The sequence below is a fragment of the Triticum dicoccoides genome, chromosome 5A (genome assembly GCF_002162155.2).
Source record: "Triticum dicoccoides isolate Atlit2015 ecotype Zavitan chromosome 5A, WEW_v2.0, whole genome shotgun sequence".
NCBI classification, from domain to species: Eukaryota; Viridiplantae; Streptophyta; class Magnoliopsida; order Poales; family Poaceae; genus Triticum; species Triticum dicoccoides.
In genome coordinates, this window is record NC_041388.1 from 542,387,643 (window position 1) to 542,401,759 (window position 14,117).

A 14,117-nucleotide genomic window follows, 5' to 3' on the forward strand; every position below is an offset into this window, starting at 1 on the left:
TCGAATGAAAAATATGCCGCCAATGGATTCGTGCCGGTGACCTCGGCCCAAACTGCGTGCGCAGCTAACCATCAGCCCAGAGCTCAACATGACATAGAAGCATACACACATTTTATATCTTGGAATTAAGTAACATAACTCAAGAATTTTAATCCTACAAAGGTTTACGCCCATGGGGTTTCGAGCCAGCTACCAAAGTAAAACAATTAGGAGAGCGTGCCACAGCAACTATGTACTCTCATGTGTAAATATAATTGTTACAATTTATGTCTATAATAGTACGTGCTCTTGGGCTACAATTTATGCTATTTTTTCACTTTTCAAAAGTTGTAATGTAGATTGTAAGTGTAAATAATATACATATAAATACAATATATTAGACTAAAACAATGCTCATCTATTAATTTTTAAAAATCCATCAAATTAGATGATGATTAATTGTATAATTACAAAGTTTTGCATATTAAATAAGATATGAAGTAATTTTAGAAAATATGTGTATCTAAAAAAATTATCATATCAGTTCAAAAAATTTACAATTTTTTTAATAAAATATTCATGTTGTATATAAAATTGTGCAAGCTTTAATGTTTTTATGTTTTTTTAAGTGTTCATGCATTTTAATAAAATTTGTGTATTTTCTAAAAACAGGTTATTTATTTTTAAATCAATATAAATATATGCGTAAAAAAACTAGTCTAGTATACCTCGGAGTACAATTTCTGGGTACACTTGACAGGGGCGTTTACCTGAGAAAAAACGAAAAATAAAAAAAATGAGTTTTTTTTTGGCAAAAAGAGAACACGCGCCCAATCTGCACCATATGGTCACTGACAGCGGGCCCTACGCCATGCTGTCATGCCTCGTCATCTTCGCCGGCGTATACAAACGAGATTTGCACCGTATTTGCACGTTCAAACCAAGTTTTTGCACCACTTTAATGTATACCGCAAGTTCTAGCACTAAAGTGACCGTTTACGCCAAGTTCTAGCACCACCGCTGTAATTGACTCTTTTAAGTTAGGGTGGAGCAACTTATGACTTATAAGTTGGGGTGACTTATAAGTTAGGTCTGTTTGGCAAAATAAGTCACTTTTTTCATTTTTTGACTTATAAGTTAGTGACTTATTTGAAACCAAACAGGGCCTAAGTAACATCACCTACATAAGCACGTACATGGCTGTCACCCGCCGTCGCCGATTCCGATGAACAATACATCTGAGACCACGCCATCGAGCCACAAGGAAAAAGTATAGAAAAAGAACCAATTCAGACGAATAATTACCCGAACTGTGGCCGGTGGAACACGAATTTTGCCTACTTTCGTGATTCCATTACTCGCACTTAGATCCTAGGAGCCTCTGGTGAGGCTCTATCAAATTATTATTTTTTGAAACACGGCAAAAGATTTGCCACTTTCATTCATTAAGCAGAAGAGAGTTGCCCGATTGATTAATGGAAACCCGGGCAAAAACCGTTACAACACACGTCCTCAACAGGGCACCATCAACACACACCGACCCAGGGCCGCGCTCCAACCGAGCCGCCGGCTCCGTCACCCAAGCAACCCGTAGCCGACACCCTACTATCAAATTACCTTTGCACGTCATTTACCTTAGGCCCTATCTACCTCCTAGACATCATCCACCGCCTACGAATCACCGTTGACCGCGTGGAAGAAGGAAAAACAAGAGTGCGGAAGAGGGAGCAGAGACACTTCCACGTGCGATCTAGTTCGTTTGAGTAGTTGAGTTTAAGAGTTTGGTCAGCTGCACATTTTTTTTAACTTTTGAAATTTGGGAGTGAACTGCAAAAAAGTACAAAAAATGTGTGTGGCTTATATAAAAAACACCATTTCCCTAATAGTTTGGAGAAACAGCCAAAAACACTAAATGCTCGGTTGATCTCGTTTTGATGTGAAATCTGAAAGGGGGCCCCGCAGTTAGTGTCGACATGGCAACAAAAACTCACACTGTTTGACTATACTTCGCATATTAGCTTTTGCCTAAGTGAAACTTTATAAAGTTTGACCAAGTTTATCGAAAACAATCTAAACTTTTACTATAACAAATATATATGGAATACAAATATATTGAATGATGATTCTAACGGTATTGATTTAATATTGTGGGTGTTAATAAATTTTTATAAACTTGGTCAAAGTTTACAATTTTTTTTTTGAATATTCAATGTTTACAATGACTAGAGACAAAGCTAATATGTGAAGTAAAAGAAATGGAGGGGTATCTAACAATGAAGAAACTAAAACCGGAAAGCCGTGAAATAAAATCTAGAAGTTTTTTTTACAGCATTGATAGACGTGTATACGGAGCCACATAAATTCAAATCACAATTCGATCGATGCATAAACTCAAGCAACAAGAATGGTACTAGTACACAACATACTTGAACTTTGTACTATTGGGAATCACTGGCATTCGTTCTCCATAGCCTCTATAACAACTAATCGTGGGGAGATGGAGGTTGCTGGTAGCACGCGCGACAGCAGATGAGTACGGCCGCGGCAGCACTAACATGCGAGCACAAGGCATCGGATCCAGATCATAAATAACACAAATTTGGTAGATCGACCGACATGATGCATGCACTTGGTCAATCGTGTTGGACGTGATGTGCGTGTGTGCGTATTTGTGTGTGTGTGTGTGTGTGTGTGTGTGTGTGTGTGTGTGTGTGTGTGTCTACGTTATCTCTCTTACTATCTCCCTTGGAAGTCACTCAGACAGGTTTCCTCAGCAAAGTTTCCTGGTTCGGCCGGTGCAAATAACAGTCTCTTGTGCAATAGAAACTTGCTCCTTTTTTTTCTGTGCAAAAAAAAAAAGTGCTGAAACTTGTCGGGGTTGTAGCTAGACTCGGAGTGTTGGCACGTACAAACATTAACACGCCAAGTGTTGGAAACGTGTGAAACTTGGAGAAGCTTGCAAGCATGCATGTGTGGGTCATCTCCCCGGCCGCCTCGTAACATTGATCTTCTTGGCTTGTTCATCAATGCGCAGATATATTGGAAGGTACGGGAGGCCCTCAAGGAAAACGCGTGGATCCTCAAAATCAGGCCACCTGCGGTTGTTTCCACCGAACACGTAGCACAATTCTTCACCCTTTGGATGCTTCTGCATGAGGTGCATCTTGATGAGCTTGCTGAGGACGACATAGTATGAAAACACTCGGACTCTGGGCATTACTCTGCGGCCTCTGCTTACAGGGCACTTTTTTTGGGTTTGGTCCTCTCCCCCATGGACCATATGGTTTGGAAGCCTTGGGCCCCACCGAAGGTCAAGTTCTTTGCTTGGCTCGCACTGCAAGATAGAATTTGGACCGCTGATAGACTGGCTAAGCGGGCTTGGCCAAATTGTGGCCCCTGCCCCTTGTGCAGGGGAGTGCAAGAATGTGGAACACATCTATTCTTCAGATGTCGCTTCACGTTGAGGCTTTGGAATTTGGTTATTCAGAAATTTCTCATACACGACATGGACACGTCGGCGTGGAGCTCCTTCGACTCAGTCAAGACATGGTGGGCGAGCATGAGCGCCGTGGGCACCACCAACCGAAAAGCGAAGGCCTCGATCACCATGCTTGTGTCGTGGGTCATTTGGAATGAGAGAAACGCCAGAGTGTTCCGGCATAAGAGCAAGCCTCCGCCAACTCTACTCAACACCATCATCGACGAGGCAAACCTTTGGATCACCGCCGGGGCAAAGAAGTTAGGGTCTTTTCTATTGCGAGAATAATTGTCATGCCGTATTCTGGATGCGTGTTGTAACAAACTCTCCTCTCCTTATTTAATATATGAGGCAAATCTTTTGCCTCCGTTTAAAAAAAAAATGCGCAGATATATGTCAATGTCCGGCCGGTCGAACTGCGTACGTAGCAAGAAACCCACACGCACGCACAGCCGGCCTGTAGCTGTCTAAGGTACATACGAGTAGTTCAGTTGTGCATAGCTGTGAAAACATGCGGTACAGAAGCCAGCACGAAACTGGTAGCTCTCTTCTCCACTGCAGATTATAATGTCCGAAAGCCACGGCTTGCTCCAGGTCAAAGAAAAGACGTGATCTTCAATTCGATTGTTTTTTCAGCTCCTTTTTGTTCCATGCCTCATCGGCATTTTGCTACTGGAAGTTTGCTCGGAGGAATTTAATTGCGTCGCTGTTGAGGAAAAGCAGGTGGATCACTTGCTAGAGCAAAAGCTAGTGCTAAAGAATAGTCGTTCCCATGGTCACTCTGGACAGATGCTGAGAAACGAAGAGCGAATCTGTGTCGTGCATATTCTGCAGCGAGCTACGTCGTGCGGAGCACCGTGGGAGAATGGAGGTGCAAAAAGTGCCGGTGCGGATCATGGCCCCGTCGGCGCATCTAATCAGATTGCCATTGTTGCCGACCCATGATCAAGCCATTACCACCACGGCCATGCGTGGTTTTCTCAACGGAAAAGTACGCGCTCGCGCACACGGCACGCGACGCGGGCAGGAATGTTTCTTCTGATGCACATGCAGCCGCCAGATGCAAACCAAGGGGTGAGCTTCTTCTGATGCACATGCACCCCGGTTTTTCCAGATAAAACATGCACCCCAGTTTACCATCTGCCTAGCCGACCCATGCTTGGCGCGAATCTTCCGCCGGGGCAGTAGCACTGGTCAGGACCGGCCAAACTTAAAGGATGACTACCCGACCTAGCTGTCTCGCGTGCGGTCAGATCAAATGTCTAAAATACAGCGGGGCACACAGCGAAAGTTTCGCAAGTTTTTAACTCGAGAAGAGAAGAAAGATGGCGAGTGATGACGATGGGGCGGAAGACGGCGGGCACATCGTGACAAACAAACGCGGACGAGACGTCGCGGAGAGAGACCAGCCGCAACGATTTTGATCACTGGGCAAACGCGGATAGGACCAAACGGCCGCTCGCTTTGCCGTGTTAGAAAGGATAGCGAGGGATTGATGGAATCCACCATGATGTTTTGCTTGAGTCTCATGAACGTATATATAAAAATATATGACCATCTTACAGTATAGTATAAGTTAGAACAAATCGTAGTCTTTCTGTATTTCCAAAACAATCACGTTACTCAACATGCTGGGTATGAGATCCTGGAAGAAGAATAAGTGCAGCCTTTCGGTGCTCCGGAAGCCGGATTTAGACATACTCTAGTGGATCACGATCGGGAGGACGTGATCCAGCTAAAGCTAGCGCGTACTTGTTTTAGATGGTCTTGCTCGCCCAGCTAGGAGAAAAGATATCCCACATAGACATAGTATTGCAACATAATTTTATTTTTCCGTTCCCAGCTGTCTGGCCACTTTCACAGTGAAATTTGTTGGATTATGGATGGGCTTAGGCCTATATAAGATAATAATTTCTAGTTAATCTCTAAGGCCCATATATGTATACGTCAAGTGATGAAAAGTGTGGAAAATTTAGTCTCATACTGTTACTGTAAGAAGAGTGATACCTCTTTATAAGGGCTGCTTCATCACTTGCTATTGGGAGCTTGGGAAGAGGAGTTGTACACGCGCGCTCCTCCTCCTCCTCCGCCCGCCTCGCCACATCACGACGCGGGTTGCGGGAACGAGCCGAAGCTTAATTTTTCGCTCAGGAATGAATTAATTAATCAGGGATTAATTAACGAGTCGCTAACAGGTGCGCCACTGTCTGAGGCGTTGGACTGTGGGCTGACATGCATTCCCGGGATTCGTCGACTCCGTTCGCGGGTGTGCGACCCTTCTCCGGGAACGACGACTCCCTTCCCGGGAGTGCGTCGACTCGGTCGTCGGCCTCCGCCAGGCCCATGAATTTCTACCCGACGGGCTATATAAAAAGGCTCTGGCCAGTGGAGTCACCTAGTTCAGTTCACTCACTTACTCTCGCGTAAACCTAGCCATCATCTACTGTTCCTCACTCTGTGCTGTCTCCGGCGACCCCATCCCGACGACCGCTTGCACGGCTGGTCGGGAGAGCAGGTGTCTCCGAAACCCTGTCGTTCGAGATCCTGCCCGGGGGAATAGCAATAAAAGTTTTTGGGGAGCGTCTCGACGCGACTACTCCCGATCCATCCTCAACTCCGTCTGCCTCTGCTTCCACTACTTCCCCTGCATCGACACCATAGCCGACGACGCGCCACCAAGAAGAAAGCCACGGATGACGCCGAGGCGGCTGCCGCCGCCGCCGCGTTGGCCTGGCCAACCGGAGGGTATGATCTGTTCTTCCCTCGTTTACTCGTACTTGTACTAGTCATATATGTGCTGCTCATAGATGGTTCGCTTCTATGTTCTGTACCTGCTAGTATGCTTAGGTATAGCTATGAGATGCATACCTTTTATGCCATGCTTACTGTTTACTCGTGGATTAGTCTAATCGGAAAAGTGCTAATATTTCCAACAATCCAAAAACCTTATTATAGGCACTTTTCGATTCAAGGCTTTGTTGCTACTCTGAAACCGGAAAAGTTTATCGAGACACATTTTAAGCGTTGGCAGACTAAAACCACCTTGTGGCTCACAGCGATGAACGTGTTCTGGGTTGGTGGTGCGTCCCCAAGATAAAGGATTGCTCCGGAACATGAGAAGGCGTTTAGGGAGGCAACCACAATCTTTCTGGGAGTAGTTCTGAGTGTGATTGGAGACAAGCTGGTTGACGCATATATTCATATGCGGGTTGCCAAAAACTTGTGGGATGCGCTCGAAGTCAAATTCGGCGCAACCGATGCTGGCAGTGAGCTGTATGCCATGGAGGAGTTCCATGATTACAGTATGGTTGATAACCGTCCTGTATTGGACCAGGCTCATGAGATATAGTGCATTGCTAAGGAGCTGGAGCTCCTGAAGTGTGAGTTACTGGACAAGTTCGTCGCGGGTTGCATTATTGCAAAACTCCCTCCTAGTTGGAGGAACTTTGCTACTTCTCTTAAGCAATTGAGACGTGAATTCTCTGTCGAGGATGTCATCGGTCATCTCAGTGTTGAGCAGAACTCGACAGCAAAGGACTCACATGTGAAAGGGGCAGAGGGTTCTTCTAGCGCCAATATGGTGCAGAAGAACATCCACGAGTTCAAGGGAAAGAACTCTGTCTAGCAGAATACTACCTTTAAGAAGAAGGGTAAGAAGAAAGACAGAAAGAGAGATGGTTGATTTACTTGTGGTTCAGAGGAATATTGGGCAAACAAGTGCCCAAACAAGTACAAGAAGCCAACACATGACTCCAAGTCTGTGAATGTAACTTTGAACAACAATGATGCGGCATCTGGGTATGGTAATCTGTTTACCATACTTTCAGTTTGTCAGTCCACCGATTAGTGGGTTGACACTGGGGCCAATATTCATGTGTGTGCTGATGTGTCTTTGTTTTCTTCTTACCATGTCGCACGAGATTGTTCCTTCCTGATGGGGTATGGCTCGCATGCTTCTGTTTATGGTGTTGGCACGATAGATATGAAGTTTACTTCGGAAAAGATCGTGCAACTGAAGAACGTGCAGCATGTCCCTGCCATAAAGAAGAATCTGGTTAGTGGGTCCCTTCTACGTAAAGAAGGGTTTAAGTTAGTATTTGAGTCTAACAAAGTAGTCGTATCTCGGTATGGACTATTTGTTGGAAAAGGATATGATTGTGGTGCTTTGTTCCGCCTTTTCCCGGAGAATTTCTGTAATAAAGTCATGAACCAAATTCATTCTAATGTGAACGAATCTGAGGTTTGGCATTCACGTCTTTGTCACATAAATTTCGGTTGTATGGCACGGCTAGCTAAAATGGACCTAATCCCATGTTTCACTTTAGCCAAAGGCTCTAAGTGTCATGCGTGTGTGCAAGCTAAGCAACCTCGTAAGCCTCACAAGCTTGCAAAGGAGAGACACCTGGCACCATTAGAGCTCATACATTCAGATCTCTGTGAGATGAATGGTGTGTTGACTAAAGGTGGAAAGAAATACTTCATGACTCTGATTGATGATTCCACTAGATTCTGCTATGCGTATTTGTTAAATACTAAGGATGAGGCTCTACGCTATTTTAAAGTCTATAAGGCTGAAGTTGAGAACCAACTTGAGAAGAAAATAAAACGAGTCCGGTCTGATCATGGTGGAGAGTACTTTTCTAATGAGTTTGATTTATTCTGTGCGGAACATGGTATTATTCATGAGAGGACGCCTCCCTATTCACCCCAGTCAAACGGGGTTGCCGAACGGAAAAACTGTACTCTAACTGATTTGGTTAACGCCATGTTAGATACATCGGGTTTATCCAAGGCATGGTGGGGGAGGTTGTATTGCATCATGTCAAGTCCTGGATAAAGTTCCCATAAAGGATAATTAGACTACTCCCTATGAGCAATGGGAAAAGAAAAGAACTACACTCTCTTACTTGCGCACTTGGGGCTGTTTGGCGAAACTCAACATGTCGATAACCAAAAAGCGCAAGTTGGGACCAAAGACAGTGGACTGCGTTTTTCTTGGCTATGCCAAGCATAGCGTTAGCTATAGATTTCTAGTAGTGAAATCTGATGTACACGACGTGAAGATCGGTACGATCATGGAGTCTAGGGATGCTACATTCGTTGAGGATATTTTCCCCATGAGAGATATGCAAAGCACTTCTAGACTAGAATCTGATGAGACTCCTAAACCTGCTATTCCGATGGAATATTATGAACATAAAAGTGATAAGAATTCCACGGAGGATGACGAGGAAGCTCCTATTAGGAGCAAGAGACAGAGGACTGCAAAATCCTTTGGTGATGATTTCCTCGTGTACCTCGTGGATGATGATACTCCCAATTCCATTTCAGAAGCTTATGCATCTCCAGATGCTGACTACTGGAAGGATGCGGTCTGCAGCGAGATGGATTCCATCTTGGCTAACGAGACATGGGAAATCGCTGATCGTCCTGATGGTTGTCAACCATTGAGATGTAAGTGGGTGTTCAAGAACAAGCTTAGGGTCGATGGTACTGTTGAGAAGTACAAGGCTAGGCTTGTGGCTAAGGGTTATACCCAGAAAGGAGAAGAGGATTTCTTCGACACTTACTCACATGTGGCTAGACTGACAACCATTCGAGTGTTACTCGCTTTGGCTGCCTCGCATGGTCTTCTCGTTCACCAGATGGACGTTAAGACAGCCTTCCTTAATAGAGAGCTAGAAGACGAAATTTACATGCAACAGCTAGATGGCTTTATAGTAAATGGTCAGGAAAGAAAGGTGTGCAAGCTAGTGAAATCCTTGTATGGCCTGAAACAAGCGCCTAAGCAATGGCACGAGAAGTTCAACACTACTCTAACATCTGCTGGCTTTGTTGTGAATGAAGCTGACAAATGTGTATACTATCGCTAAGATGGGGGTGAAGGAGTTATACTGTGTCTGTATGTCGATGACATACTGATATTTGGGACCCACCTCAAAGTTATTGAGGAGGTCAAGACTTTTCTATCTCATAACTTTGAGATGAAAGACCTGGGGTGTGGGTGATGTTATATTGAACATCAATCTACTCAGAAATTCTGAGGGTGGAATTACACTTTTGCAATCCCACTATGTTGAGAAGATTTTGAGCCGGTTTGGATATTCGGACTGCAAACCTTCAGCAACACCATATGATCCCAGCGCACGGATTCGAAAATTCGAAGGCACGGCTATAGATCAATTGAGATATTCTCAAGTGGTTGGTTCACTGATGTACCTAGCATGTGCTACTCGTCCTGGCATCTCATTTGCTGTGTGCAAACTGAGCCGGTTTGTTTCCAATCCGGGAGATGTGCATTGGCATGCTGTTGAGCGAGTGATGCGTTATTTGCAAGATACTGCGAACTATGTAATTCACTATTCTGGGTACCCGACGGTACTTAAGGGGTATATTGATTCGAATTGGATATCTGATGCTGATGAGATGAAAGCCACAAGTGGACATGTCTTCACACTTGGTGGTGGTGCTGTTTCTTGGAAGTCTTGCAAGGAGACGATCTTAACCAGATCGACTATGGAAGCAAAACTTACAACATTAGAAACATCATGCGTCGAAGCAGAATGGCTTCGAGAGTTTTTGATGGATTTGCATGTGGTTGATAAACCAGTGCCGAGTGTCCTTATGAACTGTCACAGTCAAACGGTGATTGCCAAGGCTAAGAGTTCAAAGAAAAACATGAAATCCACAAAGCACATAAGAAGAAGATTGAAATCTGTCAGAAAATCAAGAAACTCCGGAGTGATAACGCAAGATTATATCCAGACAACTAAGAATCTGGAAGACCCTTTTACGAAAGGGCTATCACGGATTGTGATAGAAAATGCATCGAGGGAGATGGGTACGAGACCCTCGTAAGTTGCCATGGGGGTAACCCAACCTATGTGATCGGAGATCCTATGAATTAGGACCTCGGAAAACAATCCAGTGATCAACTGAGGAGAGTATCCTTAATTAACCCACTCCGTTGGAGATGCATAATACTCTCAAGTCTGTAAGGCAGGCTGACTTTGTCTTAATGTGTTCCAAAGCTTATGTAAGCAAGATGCTAACCTACAGAGCATTCTTTGGAGGAACACACCTATGTGAGCCCGACTGCTGGTCACAGTATATGAGATTGGGTAATCTCTAGTAAGCTCATGAGAAGGAACGGAGTATGGCCAATGAGCTCCACCCGTGGGGTTTATCCTTCGGCAGCCACGTATTAGCTGACAATAGGCGAAACTTCTACACGCCAAACTGACAATTCAAGGCATTGTCCATTGTTCAGTTGTGAAGAAGTCTAATCCTATTGCTCTAGGTGGAAGTTCAACATAACAGTCTTCACTGAAAATTCTGGTATAGCAAACATTGTTTGAAACAGTTGACAAACTTATGTGCCTCGAGATCTGGTGGGGGATTGTTGGATTATGGATGGGCTTAGGCCCATATAAGACAATAATCCCTAGTTAATCTCTAAGGCCCATGCATGTGTACGGCAAGTGGTGGGAAGTGTGGGAAGTTTAGTCCCATACTGCTACAGTAAGAAGAGTCAGACCTCTTTATAGGGGTTGATCCATCACTTACTATTGGGAGCTTGGGAAGAGGAGTTGTACACACGCGCTCCTCCTCCTCCGCCGCCCGCCTCGTCTCGTCACGACGCGCGCGCACCGCGGGTTGTGGAAATGAGCCGACCCGAAGCTTATTTTTGCCGCTCAGGGATGAATTAATTAATCAGAGATTAATTAACGAGTCTCTAACAGATGGACCACTGTCCGAGACGTTGGACTGTGGGCTGACATGCATTTCCGGGATTCGTCGACTCCGTTTGCGGGTGTGCGACCCTTCTCTGGGAAAGACGACTCCCTTCCCGGGAGTGCGTCGGCTCGGTCGTGGGCCTCCGCCAGGCCCATGACTTTCTACCCGACGGACTATATAAGAAGGCTCTCGCCAGTGGAGTGACCTAATTCAGTTCACTCACTCCCTCTCGCGTAAACCTAGCCGTCATCTATTGTTCCTCACTTTGTGTTGTCTACGGCGATCCCATCCCGACGACCGCGTGCACGGCTGGTCGGAAGAGCAGGTGCCTCCGAAATCCTGTCGTTCGAGATCCTGCCCGGGAGAACGACAATAAGGTTTCTGTGGAGCGTCTCGACGCGACTGCTCCCGACCCGTCCCCAACTCCTTCCGCCTCTGCTTCCACTACTTCCCTTGCATCGACACCATGACCGACGACGACGCCGCCAAGAAGAAAGCCACGAACGACGCCGAGGCGGCTACTGCCGCCGCCGCGTTGGCCTGGCCAACCGGAGGGTATGATCTGTTCATCCCTCGTTTACTCGTACTTGTACTAGCCGTACATGTGCTGCTCATAGATGGTTCGTTTCTATGTTCTGTACGTGCTAGTATGCTTAGGTATAGCTATAAGATTTATACCTTTTATGCCATGCTTATTGTTTACTCGTGGATTAGTTTAATTGGAAAAGTGCTAATATTTCCAACAAAATTCACATTTTCTTTTAGTGCAACACATACCGTATGTTTCTTTTGTTGTTGAGGATGCAGCAGATATATGTTGATGTAATGGCAATAGACCCACGCACGCATCACACGTCCACTCCAGCGCAGAAACTGACGGAGACAACGAATGGATCCAAAAACTTTTGTGCGGCGAGCATTTGGATATTTTTGAAACAAGCGACTATTAGGATATGACATGAACCCTAGCTAGCGAAGTCATTTTCTTTAGATATAGATATAGTACGAGTGAGCAATGCAGTTCTCGCGATAAGGCCACCCCTTTGAGCGCTCCAATAGTCGCATTCCATCATAATTAAATTGGTTGACAAAGCTCCTGCGTTGTTCTCGATCGATCGCCGCCAGACAGGAACCAGAGTGGTGAATAGATGTGAGCACGAAGGAGAGATAGTACCAATCACCCAGCAGCTACTCCTATTGGAGCGACCAAGAGAATCTCTCCACCACACGCAACCCTGTTTCATTAGTAGCCTTATAAACCGGTACCTACGGCAGCCCGCAGTGTCCGTCTGACCGCTAGAAGGTCATCGTGCACCGTCTCACTGACAGCGAGTTGGCCGGTGCACATGGCGCTCTTCTCTTCCCACCTTAGCTGCCGCTCGCGGATATCCTATCACACCGATCGGGACGTCTACGGCCCCGGTCTGATAAGCCGGCCGCTGTGAGCTGCATGTAGTACTTCTGCTACTATGTGCTGCAGTCTGCTTCCCATGAGGAAGACGGTGTTGGTTTGTACAGCTATTTCTTTCCTGATCAGTCCTTTCGTCCAAGATGATCGTCATCGTGTGTACGACAGGAGTACGTGGGTGTGTGTGGGCCGTGCATGTGCACCGTGACAAGGGAACTCCGATTTCTCTTGCCGACGTGTCGTGCGTGCTGTGCTGGAATCGTAGAAAATACGTACACCTAAACTTGATGCCTGACCAGCCATTGTTTTGTGCCCGGTCAGTGCAAATTTGCCATACAAATACGTACACCTAAATGATGTGCGTGCGTCTGTTGCCATCATCGCTCTGTATTGCGACCCGATCGAGCGGACAGCCCCCGCGTCGCCTAACCCTAGGCGACACGGGCGGCATCCGCCGCCCCTCCCCCTCGCACTCCTCCCCTCGTCGTCGTCGGCGGCCACCAACAGGCAAAGCCTCTGTCGTGGCGGCGTTGGCGGGGCCTCCTCTCGTGGCTCGGGAAAGCGCAGGTTTATTCTCAGAGGAGGTGTGAATGAGAGATTTTTTGAAATTCATCGATCAAACTTTGATGAATTTGACGAAGATCAAAATCGAGAAATAAAAGCACGAACGGAACTAAGTCAACACAGATACATGGCCGCACACGGCAATCCCGCGGCCGCCGTCACGAATGATTGCACGGCGAGACGAACGTGCATGATGCAGCCGCCAGATGCAAACCAAGGGCTCAGTTCGTTCCCATGCACCTCTGCTCTTTTGTTAGGATAGTATCTTCCCGCTGCTCGTGAATAAGAGACGTAGTTTTAGTTCTTAAATTATATAGTAGAACATGCAACCCAGAGCGACGGATGGTTTGCAAGAATCTTTAGCTGGCTGCACTGGGAGTAGCTCTTGCCCGGATCGGCCAAATTTTAGAGAGAGCGATCCATCCATCCTCCGGTCAAATCACACGTCCAAATACAACGGCTCACAGCGAAAGTCTCCCGAGTTTCTAACTCCACAGACAGGGTGCTACTACTGAGGGCCGGAAGACGGTGTGGATGTCGGGACAAACAAACAAGGAAAAAGTTCATTTTTAACTTTGAACTTGTAGAGGTTGGACGAAATGAACTACCAAGTTAAAATCCCAGTCGATTGCACCCTGAATTATGTATATCCGGTCTAGATCAAACCTTGACATCGTTTGAACTGAGATTCTTCTGGTGGGCCGGCCCGCTAGAGTTTTTTTTCTTTCAAAAACAAAAATTCCAAAGGGCGCACACCCTGCCCCCCCAATGGTCTGACCCACTTTACTTTATTTCTGTTAAAAAAATCAGTGCGCAGTGGTAGCTCGAACAGAAAATCACTTATTGTTGACTAAACTGGGCCGGCCCACCGACAGGCGCTGCGGGCGTTTCCTCCCCAATCCTGGTCATTCTTTACCACGTCTACAATCCCTGTTTGGAAAATGACCCGAA